Source organism: Rissa tridactyla, chromosome 3 (assembly GCF_028500815.1).
Source record: "Rissa tridactyla isolate bRisTri1 chromosome 3, bRisTri1.patW.cur.20221130, whole genome shotgun sequence".
NCBI classification, from domain to species: domain Eukaryota; kingdom Metazoa; phylum Chordata; class Aves; order Charadriiformes; family Laridae; genus Rissa; species Rissa tridactyla.
In genome coordinates, this window is record NC_071468.1 from 127622051 (window position 1) to 127642520 (window position 20470).

Here is a 20470-nt window from a genome sequence, read left to right on the forward strand (position 1 = left end):
TCCCTGGGGCTCATTCTGGGGGTAAACCCCCTGTTCCGCAGGTTTTTGGTGCAGCGAGGCTGGCTGTCGCTGCCTGGGCTGCGAGTGCGGGCAGGGCCGAGAGCTGGGAGCCCCGCAGCCGGGTAAGTCGCTCCTGTTCCCGTCTGCACACCGCCCATCACCCTAATGAGCGCTGAGGGCGGGTTAACTAAGGGGGTGCTGCCGCCCGGCGGCCGAAGGCGGGTCCTGCAGGTGGGGAGGGGCGCGTGCGCCGTGGCCCCGCCTCCTGCTTCTGTCGGCCACGCCCCCGGCCCTCCCCGGCCGTGCACCCCCGCGTTCTGCAGCGCCGGCCCTGGCGAGGGAAGGCCAAAAGGCCCAATTTCGGGTTCTGGGTAAAGCCAAATCCACCTCGATTTGTGCAGCCAGAAAGGAAAGTATCGCGCGTTCTCCTGCCCGAATGCAAAGGCCGACAACTTTTATGTTGTGGAAAAGCGCTGAGAAACCCCCAAATATAATAACATGGGAAAGCGAAAAAAACCCACATTGGGGCAAACGGGGCCTCCCGCGTCCCCGCCTTCCGCGCCGGGATGCAGTACCGGCTTCTGCTCGCCAGGCGGCAGAAGCGAGGGCTGCTACATGCGCTGTACTGCGCCTGCGCGGCTCCTATTGGACGGGTCTCCTCGCCGGGGGTGGGGCGCAGTGGGGATTGACGGCTGCAACGGGCCAATGGAGCGGGGCTGCTTCAAATGGAGGGGAGGGGGGCGGGCGGCGGCCAATGGGAGTGCGCCATGGGCGGGCCGTGCCGGGGAGCTCCGGAAGCGGAGGGAGCCGGGGGAAAATGGCGGCCGGCTTGAAATCGGAGCGGGGCGGCGCGGGCGGAAAGCGGGGCTGTGGGGGCCCCGAGGAGTAGTGGAGGGACATGGGGGCCCTGAGGTGGAACGGGGGCGCTGAGGGGCGGCTAAGGGGGCTCTGAGGGAAGCTGAAGGGGAGACGGGGGGGCTGAGGAGGGGGATGGGGGTCCTGAGGGTAATGGGGAGGCCTTGAGAGGGGCTGGGTGTCCTGAGGGGACCCCGAGGGGGACTGAGGGGTGGTGGGGAAGGCTTAAGGGACTCTCGGAGTGGGGAAACTTTGGGGGGGAACGAGGGAGCTGAGGAGGATTGGGGGGGCCGAGGGGGCCCTAAGGGGTGAGAGCGGGCCTCGAGGGGGGCTGGGGGAACGGAGGGCCGAGGAGGCCTGGACAGTGGGGAGCGGGGTCCTGAGAGTGTGATGGGGGCAAACGGGGCGCTCTGAGGGGGTGGCACTGAAGGGGGCTGGGTAGGGGACATGGGGGGCTGAAGGAAGCCCTGGGGGGCTGTGGTGGTGGTGGGGTGTGAGGGGAGCCCTGAGTTTGGCGGGGGGGGGGAGGGCTGTGGCCTGAAGTGGGCCCTGAGTTGAGGGAGGCTGGGAGGGGATGCGCATGGGCTGAGGGGTGATGGGGGGATGCAGGGGGGCTGGGGGTGGGAGGGGAGGGTCGAGGCATCCCTTGGCGTTTGGGGATCCCCATGACCGCTCCCCCCACTGTGCCCTCTCCCACAGGACAAGGAGCCCTACAGCAACCTGTTTCCGATGGTCTGCAAGGGGCGCAGTGACTCCTCCAAGGTTATTGTCTTTGGCTTCAAGGGAGTGTCCCCCTGTCACTGCCACGTTTTCCCCCCCAGTGTGGGCTGTGTCCTCCACACTGGCTCTTCCCTGGGAGCCTGTGCCGTTGCCGTCCATGTCACAGGTATGGGGACACTGGGACCCCCCCGGAGCCCTCTGGGACACCCCACGTTTCTCTTGGACCCCCCAGAACCCTCTGATACCCCCTGGGATCCCCAAACCCCTCAGGATCCTCCTGGGACCCCCTAGAATCTTCTGGGGACCCCCACCATCCCTGAAAGCTCTGCAGGACGCGCTGCGACGCTTCATGTTCTCCCAGGACCCCTCTGGGATCATCCGGGATCCTTCATGTTCCCCCATGATTCCCTGGAGCCTTCTGGGACCCCCCACATGCCCCCCAGGACCCTCCCAAACCCCCTCCAGGACCCCACAGATCCTCCTGGAGCTCCCCAGAAAACCCCAGAGCCCTCAGGGATCCCCTGGAGCTCCTCCCCAGTATCCCCCACATCCCCTGGGACTGTCCTGGGACCACCGCCTTATCCCCTGAGAGCACCCCAGAGGCCTCCAGGACCCCTGGAACCCCCTGGAGCCCCCTGGGACCCTGCCACACACCCTTCAGGACCTCCCTGAGCCCTCCCGGACACCCCAGAGCCTTCTGGGAGCTCCCCCCAGTACGCCCCATATCTCTGTGGGACCCTTCTGTGACCCTCCACACCCCCTGAGAGCCCCCCAGGACCTCCTGGGACCCCTCATGTTTCCCCCAGGACTCCCAGGAGACTTCTGGGACCCCTCCAAGCCCTCCAGGACGCCCTGGGACCCTCTGGATTGCTCTAACACCTGCTTTAGGATCCGCTAGAGTGCCCTAGAGCTCTCTGGGATCCACTGGAGCCCGCCCCCGGTATCCCCCACATCCCCTTGGGACCCTTCTGTGACCTCCCCCCAACCCCGTGAGAGCCCCTCAGATCCCTCTAGGATCCCCTGGGACCCTTTGTCTTCCCCCAGGGTTCTATGTGACCCTCATGGGATTCCCCCAGGACTCCCTGTAGCCCCCTGGGACCCTCCCACACCCTCTCCAGCACCCCACAGATCCTCCCAAAGCCCCCCCGGACACCCCAGAGACCTCTGGGACCCCCTGGAGTGCCTCCCGCTACCCCCCACATCCTGTTGGGTCCCACCACACCTCCTGAGAATGCCCCCAGTGCCTTCTAGGATACCCTGGGACCCCCTGGAGCCCCCTTGGACTCTCTTACACCCCCCCGGGGCCCTCCAGGACCCCATGGACCCCTCATATTTCCCCAGAACCCTCTGGGGTCTTCTGGGACCCCCCACATTCACCCCGGGACTCCCTGGAGCACCCTGAGACCCTCCCACCTTCCCCCTGGGACCCATCCACACACCCCCAGGACACCCCAGAGCCCCCTGGGACGCTCCTGGGATCCCCCAGGCCCCACTGGGACCCCCTGGACCCCTCCATGGTATGCCCCATATACCCCTAGGAGCCCCCACACCCCCGGAGAGCCCCCTTAGAGCCATCTAGGATGCCCTGGGACCCTCTGGAGCCCCCTGGGACCCTCCCACACACCCCCAGGATCTTCCAGAGTCCTCTGGAGCCCCTCAGGACACCCCAGAGCCCACTGGCATTCCCTGGAGCCCCTGCCGTTACCTGCCATATCCTGCTGGGACACTCCCCACACACCCTGAGAGCCCCCTCAGGGCCCTCCAGGACCGCGCCCCCCGGGACCTGTCATGTTCCCATAGGACTCCCTGGAGCCTTCTGGGACCCCCCACATTCCCCCTGGGACCCTTCCGCACCCCCTCGAGGACACTCCAGAGCCATCTGGGATCCCTTGGAGTCCCCTCTGGTACCCCCCACATCCCACTGGGACCCCCATTACACCCGCTTCCCCCTCCCAGGGGACACCAGCTGCTGGCAAATCCTCGGCGAGTGCTGGAGCCTGACAGAGCATCTTGGCAAAGGAGAGGTGTGTGAGTGAGAGAGGATCCAAGCAGGGACTCCCTGGATGCAGAGAGGAGGATAAAGGAGCTGCAGAGCAGAGACTGACGGGGGCTCGGATGGGACGAGAGAGGGAAAGGGAGATGAAGTGCCACAAGGTTCCTCAGAGATGGAGGAAGGTATTTGCTCTAAAGCTTTAAAAAGAGGCAACTGAATGTAACGTTTTTTTTTCCCCTGATATTTAGACAGTGTGCTCTGAAGTACTTTATTTCTCTCTGGCTTTCAGTGGCGCATTTCCCCGGCAGCCCAGTGGCATCTCTGTCAGGCAGTGCCCCGGCCAGATGTCCCTCCTCCTTGCGTAACACCCAAAAAAACCTTGTAGTCCAATTATAACTATGTATTTTGGAGAGAGAGAGTGTTATGGTATCAATTCACAGCTGTGCAAGTGAAATTAGTGCCAGAGGAAAGTCAAATACTTTTATAGTATAAGTATTTTTATTTTGTATATATAAACCTAATGCACACCTTTTCACCAAAAGGGAAGGGACAAGGCACTTCCCAACACCAGTGAGAAGGTTTACTGTTATGCTAAGAACGTGTTCAAAATGGTAGCAATTAGACTTAATCCTGACTTTAAGAGTTGAGCTGGCACTGGCTTTTGAAGGCTGTGCTGTATTTGGAGCTGAGCTGTTTCCCCAGAATCCTCCTGTAGCTCAGCTACTGTCCCATCCCTCCATCTGAGGGAATTCCTCTGCTCTCTTCCAGGCAATTTTTTAGGATGCTGAGCTATAATCAGGGATTTTTGTTTTCCAGGTGCCTTCTTGTAGGCATCTCATGCTGCTCGAAAGATGCCCCAGCCCAGGTTTGCAGCTGGTGGCGGAGCCCCCGTGAGGGGAAGGGGCCAGCCCTGGGTCTGGGCATTTTGGGCCTTTTTGGCAGGGGGATAGAAGGGTGTCTGTGTGCGTGTCTCAGGGGGTGATGGTGTCATTTTGGGGTACCCCGATGTCACTGGGGCAGCGATGATGCAGCGGAGGAGCAGGTGAGCGGTGGATGTGGGGTTACGTGAAGGTCTCCCAAAACAGGTGGTTCACAGCCCCAAAATGTCTGAAAATTCTTGGGATGCATTAAAAAATGTGAAAACCTGTAACTATGGGCATGAGGCATTGAAATAGAGAACAATCATTTACATATGAGAAATATATATATTGAGAAATAATATTAATTTATGTATGTAAAATAACTTCAAAATAAAAACCTCTGTCTCTAAGGATTCTATGATTCTGTGCTTCTGTGTTATATAAAAGATCCTAGAATATAAAAATACTTAAAAAAATGTATTTATAAAAAGATATTAGTGTCAAAATAGATGTGTAAGCAGACAGTCTAAATATATATTCGGTATCATAAGTGTTAATGTATAAGTCTAAGCAGATTTTCTATATAAGTGTAAACAGACAATATAAATTCCCTGAATATATATATGTGTAACTAATGGAGGGGGTGCTGCCGCCCGGCGGCTGCAGGCCGGTCCTGCAGGGGGGGAGCCACGCGTGCGCTGTGGCCCCGCCTCCCGCCCTCCCTGGCGCCGCCCCCGGCCCGCCTTGGCCCCCGCCCCCGGCGGCGCTGTACGTTGGTTCTGCAGCTCGTGCGCATGCGCGGGTTCACGGAGACCGGTCCGCCGACGGTGTCGAGAGAGCGGCGGCCGGAGGGCGAACCAGGACCGCCGGCACTCCGGCGAGCTCCGCGCCACCTGGAGCGGGATCGGTGCCGCCCGCCCGGCCTCGAGAGCGGCCGTCGGCGCTCCAGTATCAGCTCTTACGCGTTACCGCGCCCCTATCAGTGCCCGGCAGTTTTCCGGGTGCCCATCTCCATGGCAACGCGGTCCTCCAGGACCTAGGAAGTGCCCCCTCAGTCCTCCGACGCGCGTCTCTATGGCACTATAGTCCTCCGGAATCCCGGAAGTGCCCCCTCAGTCCTCCGACGCGCGTCTCTATGGCACTTTAGTCCTCCGGAATCCCGGAAGTGCCCTCTCAGTCCTCCGACGCGCATCTCCATGGCACTTTAGTCCTCCAAGATCCCGGAAGTGTCCCCTCAGTCCTCCGACGCTCGTCTCTATGGCACTTTAGTCCTCCAAAAGCCCCCTCAGTCCTCCGAGACGCATCTCTATGGCACTTTAGTCCTCCAAGATCCCGGAAGTGCCCCCTCAGTCCTCCGACGCGCGTCTCCATGGCACTTCAGTCCTCCAGTATCCCGGAAGTGCCCCCTCAGTCCTCCGACGCGCGTCTCCATGGCACTTTAGTCCTCCGGAATCCCGGAAGTGCCCCCTCAGTCCTCCGACGCGCGTCTCCATGGCACTTTAGTCCTCCAGGATCCCGGAAGTGCCCTCTCAGTCATCCGACGCGCGTCTCTATAGCACTTTAGTCCTCCAGAAGCCCCCTCAGTCCTCCGATACGCATCTCTATGGCGCTTTAGTCCTCCAGGACCTCAAGATGCTCATCAGTCTTCTGGAAATCATATGCTTCTAGCACTCTTCTGAAACCATAAAACACAAGTAACAGTTAACCACAAAAATATCTGAAGATCACAAAAAATAAAACGACCCCTGCAGAACTCTCTTCTCCACAGCAACAACTGGACAGAAATCAAACAAAAGCAGTAAGAGAATCACCAGAGGCAAGTCACAACTGGAAATAAAATGGGGTGCTGCTTTGCCTGCTGAGAACTTATGGCAGGAGAATAGAAGCTGTTGCTCCTGTGGCAGCCTTTATGTCTTCTGGGCAGGGTTGGCCCCGCCCTTTTCCCAGGGGATTGTGGGAAGGGTGGTGGGGTGGGTGGGGCCCAAGGGCAGTAGGTGGGGCTCGGGGTATATGAGCCACAGCCTCCGCTCAGGAGCTCATTCTGTTGCTGGGCTCCTCTGGAGTCAGTGCTGTGCTGGTCCTTCACTTGGCTGTAACTTTGGGGCAGGCTCAGCTGTTTGGGCAGGTCTGTTTTGGTGTTGAGGCAGAGGTAAGAAGGCTGATCTAAGACCCTCAGGACCAGTAAATATCCAGCTGACTGTACAGTAGAAAGTTGGCTTGTATGCTGCTTTTTTGTTTCCTTTTTTTTCAGGTCTGTAACTTTGTAATGAGTGTTTAGGGGGTGCCCAGGTGGTTTAATAGTATGCTTTTCTTTATTCTAGGAGTGCTGTATTCTTCTGGAATTCCTGGCTTTATTGAAGAGGGAACTGTGTTTTTTTCCACCAGTTTTGCAGTATGCTATGTAAGTTGCTGATGCTGTTTCTCTTAATTGGGTTGATGATGAGACTATTTTGTAGGGGTTAGGGTGAGCATTTTGTATGCATCTGCATATGGCATTTTAGCTTTTCTCAACAAAGCAGCAGTGACGTAAGGCACAGTGTCATTCAGGGTATGGCATGCTCATCACCTTTTCCCATCGCCCAAAGAGTGCCATGGTGTCCCTAGAGTTTTTGCAGCTTGCAGCAGGCCCCTTGTAGATTGTGTCAGGGCATTGCTTATTTTGTGTGTCTGTAGCAGAGCCCAGAGTCTGTGGGAAGACAGAAGATAGAAGGTGCCTGCTGAATGCAGAGCATGGCTCAGAAGAGCAGCTCCTGAGGAGTGGCTGACGTAGGGGGTTCAGGGTTGCAAATACAGGGTGGGAGCTGTCAGGAAGAAGTGGCGTTCCTTCCCTGACAGTTGAGGAGTGGAGAAGGGTTTCTAAAGTTTTGGTGCTGGGGGTTGGCTAGGAAAGGTAGGCAGGTTCGTCAGCCTTTGTCATATGGGTTTTGCATTTGGCTTTGGGTGTCGACAGGGTCTGGTCTGTTCTAGTCTCTTGCATTTGAGGTGAGCTGGATAGTATCAAGGAGGAGCACTGGACTGGTGATTTTGCAGAAATGCAATGGTAATTTTGTGTTTGTTGGTATCTTAGGTGTCATAAATAATTGTTGCTGCAGCCTCTGATGCTGGAATTGGCATGAAGCAGGTGAGCGGATTGCCGTGGCACCTCTGAGGATGAGGGTGTTGTAGAAGAGGTTGGCATCTAGTGTCATGGCAGTCACTGCTGGAGCTGTGGTTTCTTTTTCTTTTGCAGATGAAGAGGAACCTGGTGACTGCAGGAACACATCAGTTAGCTGTTTGTTGTGGGTTTTTTTGTCAAGGATGAATTCAGACCCCCTGGCCCTCTGAAAGCTAAGTGGAGGGACAGGTGCTGGAGGGGGGCCAAGGCTGACAGTTTCAGGGAGGAGTTTTCAAATCAGGGTAGAGCAGAGGGCTATGCAGGAGCAGTCTCCTCTGAGTAGGTAATGGGAGCGGGTTCCTCTTCAGCACAAAGCTAGTGTGTGCTGGGCAGGGCAGTTCTGGCCTGTGTCTGCTGTTGTGTAGTTTGTGTGCTCTGTCTTCTGTGTTTTGGACTATCCTTAGGTTTTTGATATCCTTACTGTAGGGTCTCAAATGCCTGTGCTAACTGGCATAGCGCCCAATGGGCACTTCTTTTCTTGCATAACAATTTTAAAGCGCAGATTGGACTTGCCTCTCAGAAGTTTCTGTATGGTCCTCTTCTGCAGCGTCATTTGTGGCTGCATGAGCAGCTCTGTTCTCTGAGCTCTAGCCATCTATTTTTATGGACTGGGATTTCTTCCCTGCATCCTTATGTTCTCAGGTCTTGAAGCCAGGCTTCCTGCACATATGTCATCTCAGTTCTGACAGGAACTTCTTGTAATGGGCCATTACATTTGACTCTTTTATGGCTTTGCCATAGAGCCTCCTCACGTCGGCCCTGTCGGTCTTCTTGACCGACAGTGTCTCTTGTCTGAAAGTCATTCTTGTGGAGAGGTTCTCTCATCTTGGAGTCATGTTGTCTGTAGTGCTGTGTGCTGTTGGGCTGCACGTGGGTGTGTTTGGCGTGGAGCTGCCCTGCCTGGGGGTGTAGAGTCGGGTAGGTGGAACAGCAATAAGAGTCTATGGGTAATATGTTGATCTGCCAAGACCGTTTAGCCAAAGGTTGTACGGTCATCTGGGGTCAAGCAGCCATTGGCAGGGACAGACATTTCCATAGTGTTTTATGGAGATGATTGGAGCCTTCTGGGAGGGCCTGTTTGGCAGTAGTGAAGCAGATTGAAGGTGTTAAGGCTTGTATGTGTGGGGATTAATGTTGGGTCCAATTTTTTTTTCATGGTGGGCTGTAGTTGGAGCCTAGATTGTATTCCTAAATGGAAACAAGACCCCTGGAACTGTTAAGTGACTGATCAGCATCTGGGTGACTTGTTTACTAATTTTTTCAGATGCAGAGGGACAAGATGTGCACCAAAGAGTCATGGAGAAGGCAAGCGGGACCCTGTAAGAAGGTGGGTCAGTGCATGGTGCTGGAGGGAAGATGTGACTGGTGGCTATGTGATTATATTATGGCTTGGTGGGGGTGTAGTGTTTTTTTTAATTCTGAAGGTGTGAAGTGATGAGTAAAGCAGGATACTGGCACCGGACATGACTCGGGCAAGGTGGTCAATGACTAGTGGACTGAAGCAGCAATTCTTCTCAGATGTTATATTGTGGGTGAAGTTTTTAGTGTCCTCTGGATCTGTTTTACAGGTGGTTTGTAAGCCTCAAAGCGGCAGCCCAAAACCATGGAGGGCAGGTGGGCGAGAGGCCAGGGTAAAGGAGTAGGAGACAGGAATGGCTTTAGGCAGGCTGAGGTTTCGGGCAGTATCTCAGCATATACCTTTTGGTTGGCTTTTTTTTTCGGGTGCAGGACGCAGGCTCAGAGGTGCTAAGCCACATGCTGACGAGTGGGCTGAGAAGGTGAGGCGGTTGTGGGCCCTATTGGTGTCTTAATAGTGAAGTATTATATGGCAACTTGGTTAAGTCTTCTGGTTTTGCAGGTGCCCTGTGAGCCATCATTGGAAGCGGACAAGCATCAGAGGTGAGCCGAGGAAGTAGTGAGGAGGAGCTTGGGGCTGGTGACTTCTCACATGTGCAACAGTAATTTGGTTTCTTGGTATCTCAAGCAATGATGGCTGCAGCATCTGACTCTGGAAGGAGCAGGTGAGTGGAATCCCATTGTGCTTTTGAGGAAGGGGAAATTGTGTAAGAGGTTGGCGGTGGCCTCTCTGGAACTTCTTGCTGTCACTGTTTGGTTTTCTTTAATTGTAGGTGATGGGGAGGAACCTGGTGACTACAGGAATGTCCCAGATAGTTGATGTGCTGTTTTTTGTTTGTGGTTTTTTTTTTTGTCGACATGGGATTTAAGACCTCCAGCCCTCTGAAAGCTAAGTTGAGTGTACAGGGCTGGGGAGGGGGGCTGGGAGGGGAGGAGTTTGTGATTTGCAGGGAGGTGTCTTAAAGTTAGAGAAGGGCAGAGGGCTGTCCTTGAGCTGTCCCCTTTGGGCAGGTAAAGGGAGCAGGTTAGTCTTCAGCACAATGCCAGCATAAGCCGGGCAGGGCAGTTCCAGCCTGCATCTGTTGTGTTGTTTGTGTGGTTTGTCTTCTGGGTCTTGAAACTTCCTTGGGTCTCGATGTCCTCTTTGCACTTGAGGAGCACAGCCTGTACTTCAGGCACCATCCCAAGAGTCTTGAATGCCAGTACTCATCAGCACTGCCCCAGTCAGGCCCCGCTTTTCTTGCATTGTAAGCTTAAACGGTGGATCGGTCTTGCATCTCGGAAGTTTCTGGGTGGTCCTCGTTTGCAGCATTGTTACTTGTTGAGGAATGGCTATATGAGAACGGGCACGGCGCCATGCAGGATTGTCAGAAGTAAGCTATGCCTGCCTGCATGGAGAATTCCGAGTCACGCTGATAAGAAAGATGCTGAAGGCCGTGCTGACCTTCCTTAAGTCAGATAAACAACTTTGAGAAAGTAGACTGTGAGAGAACAGGAACAAACCTGGACCCAAGAAACCGCATGTAGGAGGAGTATGAATAATGTAATCTTTAGCGCACAGCCAATAGTTGTAAGACAAATAGGCATATCTAAGTATAAGAGTATAAAAGTCTGATGAAGCTGCAATAAAGCTGAAGCTTGCTTTATCACTTATATTAAGTCGACTGCTTGTTTCCTTCGCTCGTCGCAAGTGGTGCCCGAACAGGGACCCCCATTCCTTGTTCTCCACCGGACAGCGAGCTCGGAGAAGCACTGGTAGCAGCGACCAGGGAGCAGAAGATCAGTGACAAGACGTGTCTGATCTGTGCTTGGACCCAGGATAATAAAGAAGGGGTTCGCCGTCCGAGTGAAGGCTACCAAAGCGAAAGGCTGCAACTGACCGGATAATTAAGGTCTACACAAAAGGGAAAGGCTGTAAGTGACCGGATAATTAAGAAGGTCTACACAACGCGCGATGGATAGAGAGGTAGCTTTCAAAATTTTAAAATGCTTTTTAGAAAAGCGGGGAGTAAGCCCTTTAGGCGCAGCTATGGTCTAAGAGAGGGATTGAAACACCAGCGAAACTGTTGCTCTAACTGATTAAATTGGGCAGGAGATGGGGCAACAAGTAACAAAAGAAGGGGCTATATTAAGACTTCTCCTGCATATCCCCTTTAAGAGAGGGGTGAAATACGATGAGTGTATGCTCCGAAGGTTGTTAACCTGGTGCAGAGAGAACGGATTCGCACCAGAGCCCCAGACAGCTTTTAAACCATAAATATGGGAGGCTGTTGCAAAAAAACTGTGGGAAATGATAAGTAAAGGAGACAGAGGCATCACCATTAGCGACGACATGGTGGTTGGTGTTATCGACCTTACAAGCTATGAAGGCGGAGCGAGCCACAGCAGCCGGGGCTTTTGCAGCATTACAACCCACAGGAGGGGGATTGAACAGGCCAGGTCCGAAGGTCTGGGACGATCCCCTGCTGATCCCCTCTGCTCCACCTGAGGCCAATGGAGGAGGCAGAATGTCAGCAGAGACGGACAGAGCCGGAGCTGTTTGCTCCTGCCATTGCCCACCCCCACGCCCCCTCCCCTCCCCAGTCGTCTCACTGAGATAAAAGTGCTGTTTTTGTATGTCTGCTGTGTAAGTGTGTGTGGGCGCCAGCTTATAGCTGCTGATCGGCATGTGTGCTACTGTTTGCTTTTTGTTGTGTGCAGTGTCGTTAGGTGACTCCACTTGAGCAGGTGTTCTGCCCGGTGTGGTACTGTTCTCTATGCAACTAGGGCTGACACTCCGTCAAGTGAAGAAGTTTGTGTATACACAGTGTTTAGACGTAAGGTGAGCGCGCCCCAGGCAGATACACCAGGATGGGCTGTAGAACCGATGGAAGTCCTGAAATATTGGTGGAGTTTTCACGAGCCGACACATTTACACTCTCAGAAACGGCTTGCCCGTGCAGGGCATATCGCTGGTTGTTTGTTGTTTGTCTATAAGATCATGGTTGATTGGGAAAAGGAGTTGAGCCAAAATCTATAGGATGCTCTGTATGAAAATGAGAAACTTAAGGAAAAATGAGAAACTGAGCTCTTGTTGCAAAGGCAGACTTTTATGTCAGTCGTAAGTGATTGGAAAAAAAAAAAGAAAAAAAATGAAAAAGAGGAAAAAAAAAAAGAAGAAAAAAAAAGAAACCAAACAAGAACAATTAGATGGGAAATGTGCCACGTTAGCACAAAAGTATGCCATAAGCATTACGGGAAAGCATCAGAAAAAGAGAAATAGGACACCTGATTCAAAGCAGTACCATAGAGATATGTTTTTGGTTTTTTCCTATATGTGTATATGTTATTGCATGCCTTAGTAGATTGCTCTGTGTTATACCCTGCGAGACTAAAATGAACCCCAGCAGAAGCGGTCTCTTGAGCAAGGGGGTGGAATATGGGAAAGCAACGGAAGATCGGCGAGGAGGACTGTAAATACACTCAAGGGACTCGCACCTGGGTGCTGGAAAACACATAGATCACACCAATTGTTATTCAGTCTCGGGTGCTTGCAAGAAAAACATTTGGATGACATAAGCCTGTAATGGACTCACAGATACCTTATCTAGCTGCTTGAGAATCTTGGCCTGTTGTGGAAGAAGATCAAAGCGCAGTACCAGCAAGAACAGGGAGTCCGCATGCGCTCTTGCTAACAAGGACTCTTTTGCTGCCAAGGATTCGTGATAACAAGGACTCTCTTGCTGCCAAGGATAAGTTTAACAATGCTACTAGTACAGCTATTTCTGAGTTGTTGCTGGATGTAGATAGTATTCGATATGCGATGTTGCAAAACAGAACTGCTACTGATTTTTTGCTTTCAGCTCACAGACATGATTGTCAAGATTTTAAAGGACTGTATTGTATGAATCTAAGTGACCACTCCAAATCCATCCATGCCCAGCTGCAGGAACTGCACCGACCGAACCAGCGACTTGTGGAGACCACTGGGTGAAATCTCTTTGCTGGATGGACGTGGGGGTGGGGTTGGTTGAAGCAAATTATACTCATCGCCTGTGTGGAAGGAATTTGTCTGTTATGTTTAGTATGCTGTTTGCCGTGTTTAATAACCATTATACGATTAGTTGTAAATGCCGCTTTGCATCGTACCCTTGTACAAGTTGTAGAATATGTTGCTCTAAAAACTAGGTGTGTATCCATGAGAACCTGACCTTCACAGAAGAAGATAACAAGAAGGGATTACAACAATGTAGTCACGTATCAGACAGCTGCTGTTAGCAAAGCTGGATCATGAATTTGGTGAGACTCGCTGCATACACTGGCCACGTGTGCAGCGACTCTGGCCTGTACTTTTCTACTCGATCCAGTGCAGGAGAGTCTGGTGGGACTCACTGCGTGCACTGGCCGTGCATGCAGCGACTCTAGCCTGTACTTCTCCACTCAATCCAGTGCAGGATATAAGGAGGCTGTCTCGGGTCAGAGAGGGAGAGAGAGACATGAGCACACTTTGAAGGTACAGAGGCTTTAAATAAAGAAGTATTGCGCTGGCTTGGCATTTTGATAGCGATAATTATTGTAGTGAAAATTGCATATCACTGTATTTTACGCAACCTACTACATGTTAACAATACTGTGTTGATTGTACAATAAGTACAAAAGAAAAAGGGGGAATTGTTGAGGAATGGCTATATGAGAACGGGCACGGCGCCATGCAGGATTGTCAGAAGTAAGCTATGCCTGCCTGCATGGAGAATTCCGAGTCACGCTGATAAGAAAGATGCTGAAGGCCGTGCTGACCTTCCTTAAGTCAGATAAACAACTTTGAGAAAGTAGACTGTGAGAGAACAGGAACAAATCTGGACCCAAGAAACCGCATGTAGGAGGAGTATGAATAATGTAATCTTTAGCGCACAGCCAATAGTTGTAAGACAAATAGGCATATCTAAGTATAAGAGTATAAAAGTCTGATGAAGCTGCAATAAAGCTGAAGCTTGCTTTATCACTTATATTAAGTCGACTGCTTGTTTCCCTCGCTCGTCGCAGTTACTGGCTGTGTGAGCAGCTCTCTTCTCTAGCCATCTATTTTCAGTGACTGGGACTTCTTCCCTGCATCCTTAAGTTCTCAGGTCTTGAACTTGGGCTTCCTGCACATACATCTCAGTTTTAGAGTCACTTCTTGTCCCAAACCATTACATTGTACTCATTTCCTGGGGTTTCCCTAGAGCTTTCTCATGTCACCATTGTGGTCTTGCAGATCTTCTTGCCCGACAGTCACTTATGTTGGTGTCATCCTTCTTGCTGAGAGTTTTCCCTCATCTGTGAGGTGCATTGTTTGTAGTGTTCTGTGTAATGTCGGTCTGTGCCTGTGTGTGTTTGGCTTGGAGCTGCTCTGCCTGGTCAAGTAGAGTCAGGGGTAGGTGGAACATCAATAGGAGTCTATGGTTAGTTTGTTGATCTACCTAGACTGTTGAGGCAAGGGTACAGTCAACTCCCATCAAGTAGCCATCAGAAGGTTCTGTGGGAAGCTTTTTAATTAATGGGGTTGTTTTGGGATGAGCAGAGCTATGTGGGAGGGGCTGTTCAGCAGTAGTGAAGCAGACTGCATCTTGAAGATGTTAAGGCTGCTTTGTATGGGGTGTAATGTTTGTATGTTTTTTTTTTTTTTTTTTAATGTCAGGCTGTAATTGTACTCCAGATGGTATTTCTAAGGCAAAACAAGACCTTTTTGAGGATATGTGTGTCACATGGGGTTCTCCCTAAAAGAGGCAGTTCACAGACCAAAAATGCCTGAAAATTCATGTGGGGAATGTGTGTTTAAAAATAATAAAACCTGTATATATGGGTATGAGGCATTGAAATAAAGAACAATTTCTCATTTTTATACATATTGAAAAATATGAGTGTATGTATATAAAGAGTTCAAAATAAAAACCTGTATCTACTATATTATATAAAGGATGTTATCATATTAAAAGATCTGTCCCATAGGCAATTTTTGCCTTCATGGTTCTGTCTCTGTCTCGCTCCGTGTTGCTTCCTCCTGTCTGATCTGTAGCCCATAGCTGTTTTCTTTCCCCTGTGGCTCCCTTTCCCTGTTTTTCCCCCCCCGGCTTCTCTGCCCTGTAGTAGATTGCTGTTGTATTGGATTTAAGTGACAAGGTTTCTTTGGCTGAGTTGTGGGGGCAGGGGTGGGTTCTGTGAGAAGACACCAGAAGCTCCCCCCATGTTGGGCACAGCCAGCTCAGAGAGGGACGTGCTGCTGGTCAAAGCCGAGTCCATCAGCAACACTGGCCAGGAGCAGAGCAGAGAGTCCCTGCAAGACGTGGCGGCCCCGCTGTTGGAGCAGAAAAAGAGTGCGAGGAGGAAGGAGCAGCAGAGACAATGCAAGATGAGCTGACCACAACCCCAACTCCCTGTCACCCTGCATTGTCCGGGGGGTACGATGTAGAGAAGTCGTGAGTGAAGATGATCCCAGAAAAAGAGAGGGGTGGTGGGAAGGTGTTTTTTAAAATTAGTTCTTATTTCTTGTTATTTGATTGACAATAAATTAAATGAATTTCCCCAAGTCGAGTCTGTTGTTCTTGTGACTATGAGCGATCTCTTTGTCCTCGTCTCAACCTACAAGCTTTTTCATTTTAACTTCTCCCCTTGTCTTGTTGAGGAGAGGCAGCGATAGAGAGGCTGGGTGGGTACCCAGGGGCCAGCCAAGGTCAATCCATCACAGATTACTTCTATTAAGCTTTGTGTCCTTGTCTTTTAATGCTTGACTATGTTTCTTTTACCCAATCTCTTTTGAAACTTTATTTCTCCCTTTCCATCCCTTTCTTTTAAATCCTTGCTTAGGTTTGTTGAACCCAGTTCGTTTTAAAATTTTCTTGCTACTTTTCCCTCTCTCTGTCTCCCCAAATTAATTTTAATTTCTTTCTCATGTTCTTGTACCCTGTCGCTTTTCATACTTGTCTTTCTCAATCTCTTTCTATGCAGCTCTGCATACCCATCTCTTAAGTCTTGGGTATGATTCTCATATCCTATGCCTCTCAAAATTTTGTGTCTATATCTCCTCCTAGCCATCTCCCTGCCTATAATTCCCAATTCTTCCCTCTCTTTTCTGCACGCTGTCACTTTTTTCATTTTTTTTTCTACATCTGCCTGTTATTTTTTGCTTATGTTTCTTGTACCCTGTCACATTTCAAAACTTTCTTTCAATGTGTACTTTTGCCTGGGTCCTGTTTCTATTTTTTATTTCTTGATCATGTTTCTTCTCCCTGGCTCCTGTGTGTTGTCTCATCTTATCCTGCTGGTTACTTTCACCTCTCTCCCCTGCTCCCTGTCTCTCTCATTTATTCCTCTATCTCTTGTTTTTTTTGCACAGTCTTGCCTTTTTTCTCATGGCTATCCTGCTTCCCCCCTGCCTCTTGTTTGCAGCATCCTGTTTTCTGGCTTCCTGTCCCACACCTCTTCTCTATGTCCCTCTGTCCTTTCTCCTGCTTTTTTCTTCCCTTTTGTCCCTCTGTCCTGCTGCCTTTGGGCACTGAGCCTCGTAGCCAACTCGCTGCCGGGATTTCCTGCCTCCTCTGTGCCCCTGGATCCACTTGCTGCCCCCAAGGGTGCAGAGCTCATTGCTGGGGACAGGCTCAGGGGAGGGGGTGATGTGCTGTGGGGCTTTGACAATGGCTCCTGTTCCCAATGGGCTCCAGCTGGGGCTGAGGCAGCCCAAGTGAGACCCATGAGGTGAGGATGGGCTGGGCCAGGCTCAGGTTCAGCCAGTGAGGCTGAGGATGCAGCTGGCTCTGCTGTGCTGAGGGGCCTGCCTGGGCATGGATGCCTGCTGGAGCTGGCTGAAGAGTGACAAAAAGGGGTTCCACAGGCATGTGCCTCCAGCAAGGAACAGACGGTCACCATGGCGAGGAAGGATCCCTCCCAGCCATCCCTGACAGAGTGCACCACCAGCGCAGAATGCCAGGAGCTTGCTGCCTCCGTTGTCTGCACGTGTGAGCCACCGTGCCTCTGGGAAGCATAGTGGGGGAGGAGTTGAATAGGAGGCTTTTTTGGCAATGGCTCCTGTTCCCAATGGGCTCCAGCTGGGGCTAAGGCAGCCCCGATGAGACCCATGAGGTGAGGATGGGCTGGTTAAAGGGTTTAAAAAGGCTGCAGGTGGGCCTGCTGTGCTGAGGGTCTTTAGCTAGGGAGGGGGCTGCCTGAGGAGTGAAACAAAGGGGGTTCCACAGGCATGTGCTTCCAGCAAGGAACAGACAGTCCCCACGGCAAGGAAGGATCCCTCCTCGCTATCCTTGACAGAGCGTACCACCAGCACAGAACACCAGGAGCTTGCTGCCCCTGTCATCCGCACATGTGAGCCACCATGCCTCTGGGATGCCTCATGGGAGAAGAGCATCGAGGCACCCACTGCCCACTCATAGGCAGGCAAGGGTCAGGCTGCCAGCACCACTGAGGCAGAAGTGGCAGAGAGAGAAGCCTCTGGGCCATGAAGGTGTCCCACCTGCACCAGGAGCTGCGGTGAGTCACCTGCCCTCTTGTGTGTGTCCAGGCCCTTCCCTGCCACACTTCTGATCTCTGCCTGCATCCTTGCCTGTCCCAGGCTCTGGCTCCCCAAAAGTTTTTGCTCCTCTGCCAATGTCACCCTGTACTCTGTCCCCTTCTCCATTTCCTTTCTGCGCCTCTGCCTTCCCAGCTCCCCATCTGCTATTATTTCATTCCTCCCACACTGCCTTCTTCACTATTGCTTGTGAAAATTGCATTTGTAGGTCTCCCTCTACCCAGTGAGCCGTGTCTATTTCCATTGACTCCCTCTGCTCCACCCCCCATCCCTCTTCCATTGTCCTCTGCCTGTGGCTGTTGGTCTGACTCCATCTCCTGCTATTTAACTTCCTACCTACCTGTATGGCCAGTACCCCGTTGCTTCCCAAATTTTCTTTTTGTGTCTCCATTTACCCAGATGCCTGTCTGTGTTTTTTAATTCTTCTTGCCTGTCCTCTACTTTGTTACTTTTAAAATTTTGTTTCATTGTCTTTATTCAGTTTGCTGACCCTACTTTTTTCTCCCTCTTTTCTTAATCCATTTTGGTTTTAAAATTTTCTTACTATGTCAACTTTTATCCAGTTTGCCATCCTCGCCTTTTAATTTTTCCTGTCTTTCTCTTACCCCGTCACTTTAAAAATTCTCTGTCTACTTTATGAAGCTGCCAATACTGATTTTTGTTTGCATGTCCCTGTGTTTTTATTTTTTTTCCTTTCTTTCCATAACCACTCTTGCTTTTAAAAGGTTCTTTCTGTCCACTTATCTCGTTTGCTGGGTACGTTTTTAATTTTTTCTCTTATTTCATTAATGCAGAGCCTTTTTAGAATTTTCTTTCTACATCTCCATTGCACTTTGCTGTCCATATTTCCTAATTATTTCCTTGTTTCCCCAATCCCCATCACTTCTTAAATTTCTTACTTTTATCCTGTTTGTCTTTATTGCTTATCTTTTAATTATTTGTCTTTCCTTATTGCCATTGCATTTAAAATTGTCTTTCTATATCTGTTTTTGTTCGCCATCCCTATTTTGTAATATTTCTCCTTATTTACACTACCAGCTAGCACTTTTTAAGTGTTCTTGCTGTGCCTACTTTTGTTCCCTTTGCTGTCATTTTAAAATTATTTATTGTCTTTCCTTAGTGATGGTGCTTTTTAATTTTTCCTTCTACGTCTCCAATCTAGTTTGCCATTGTTATTTTGTAATTTGTTTCCTCGCTTCTTTAATCATGGATGGTCTTAAGATTTTCTGTCTATGTTTATCGTTTATCTCCTTTGCCATCTTTATTTTTAATTATTTCTCGTCTTTCCTTAGTGCCTTCTGTTTTTCAATTTTCTTTCTACGTGTTTTGAGTTCACTGTTTCTATTTTTTAATTTTTTCCTTATTTTCTTAATCCCTGTTACTTATAAAATTTTATGTTTGAGCTCTTTCCCTCAGAAACCTGTCCTCGGGTTTGTTTGTGCCTCAGAGCCCTCTTATCATCCTCTGCACCATCTAGGATGCTTCCATTTGGTCTCTGGCGTCCTGAGGACATCTGTACTCCATTGCAATCGTCCCCAGACTTCCTCCTCATGTCCCCGTGCCTTCTTCGGTCTCTCTGGCCCATTCAGAACCCCTCTCGTGGTGTCACCACAGCTATAGATGCCTTCAAGGTTGCCCTTAGCACATCTTCAGCTTTGTCGTTGACCTCGCACACCCCTCTCCTTCCCTCAGAAGGCTTCCTGACTCCATATCTGTGACCCGGTGTCAGACACTGAAGTTTTGCTTAGCGTAAGTACCTAGACCAGCGAAGCCTTAGGCTGCAAGATGTAACCTAGCAACACAGCAAACTTTGGCTGAACTCCTCCTTAGTCCAAGAAGGATGGATAGTAGTTTTGTTTTACTTTCATACATTGTAACTTAACTAACATAATGAAATTGTATAAGTAACATTAATGAAGATTATATACTTAACATTATGAATTTCAGTGACTGTTATGACCAAAGGAAAGGGAACTCTAATTCTTGGAAATGCAGAAAGGGACCATTCTATCCCGAGTCAGCAGAAGGATAGGTGCAGATGGGACAAAGCGGTCACAAAACCAGGTCAGAAGGTAAAAGCGTTTGCACCAAAACTCCAGTCATCGAAGAGGACACATAATGACTGAACAATTTTATCACAGATGAGACACACGCTTGTCGTGTGAACAGGGGCATGAATAGCTTATGTCATCGATTGTGAGGCTTTACAAAGCACAGGAAAAGTATTGAGGGGGTCCCTTTTCCGAGGTACCCAGCTCAAGCCGTATTAAACCGACTCTGTGACAGAACCTGGGTCTGAATTGTCCTTTACAGTCGGAGGCTAAGACTGGATCCAGCTGCACCTGGACTCTTCTCTGAGAAGGAGTTTAGAAAGCAAGGGGGTCCAGTCTGAACCTCGCTGCTCAGCGGGAGAGTCTTCCCGGGCTCTTCTTCAACACCCAGCCCAGTTCTTCTGTCCTCTCCTCCTTCTAGCCGTGCCTCTATTAGTTCCCTGGCCTCCAAGGCAACATTTATTCAGTTCGGATCCCCCCTAGATTTAATCATCACAGTCCCTATCATTTTTTTATCTCTCTGGCTCCATCAGGGCTTTTCTTCTCCCGGTCACGATGCCCCCCAGGAGTTTCCTGGCGCTCCACATCCATCTTGTAGCATTTTAGGTGGGTCCATCTTTGAGTTGTAGAGCTCTCATTTGTTCCCCTACGCTACGTAGGATTCCTGTGTTCAGTCGTCGGCCACCTGGGAACATTCATACTCCCCTCAGATGATCATCCGAGTTCCTCCTTGTCCTCCCCCAGCCTTCTTTTCTCTACCAGTCCCTCTCGACACCTCTCTCTTCATCCTCATGAAGCTTCCCAGGACCTTCCTCAAACTCCACAGCCTCTCGTAGCATTTTATCTCCCTATCTCTTTTGTTTCATCAGAGCCTCCCATCTTTCTTTGCTACATGGCTCCCCGTCATCTTTCTCTCTGTCATCGAGGGCGTCTCTGTTCGGTTCC

At 50.8% G+C, this 20470-nt stretch overlaps 1 long non-coding RNA gene across 1 annotated transcript; it reads left to right on the plus strand.

The window, feature by feature from the left end:
* Nucleotides 1-806: 806 nt before the first annotated feature.
* LOC128907843 (uncharacterized) lies at nucleotides 807-4773 on the plus strand. Its single transcript, XR_008465764.1, has 4 exons — nucleotides 807-912; nucleotides 1555-1741; nucleotides 2382-2515; nucleotides 3532-4773. It is a non-coding gene; the product is annotated as an uncharacterized LOC128907843 (long non-coding RNA).
* The last annotated feature ends 15697 nt before the right edge of the window (nucleotides 4774-20470 follow it).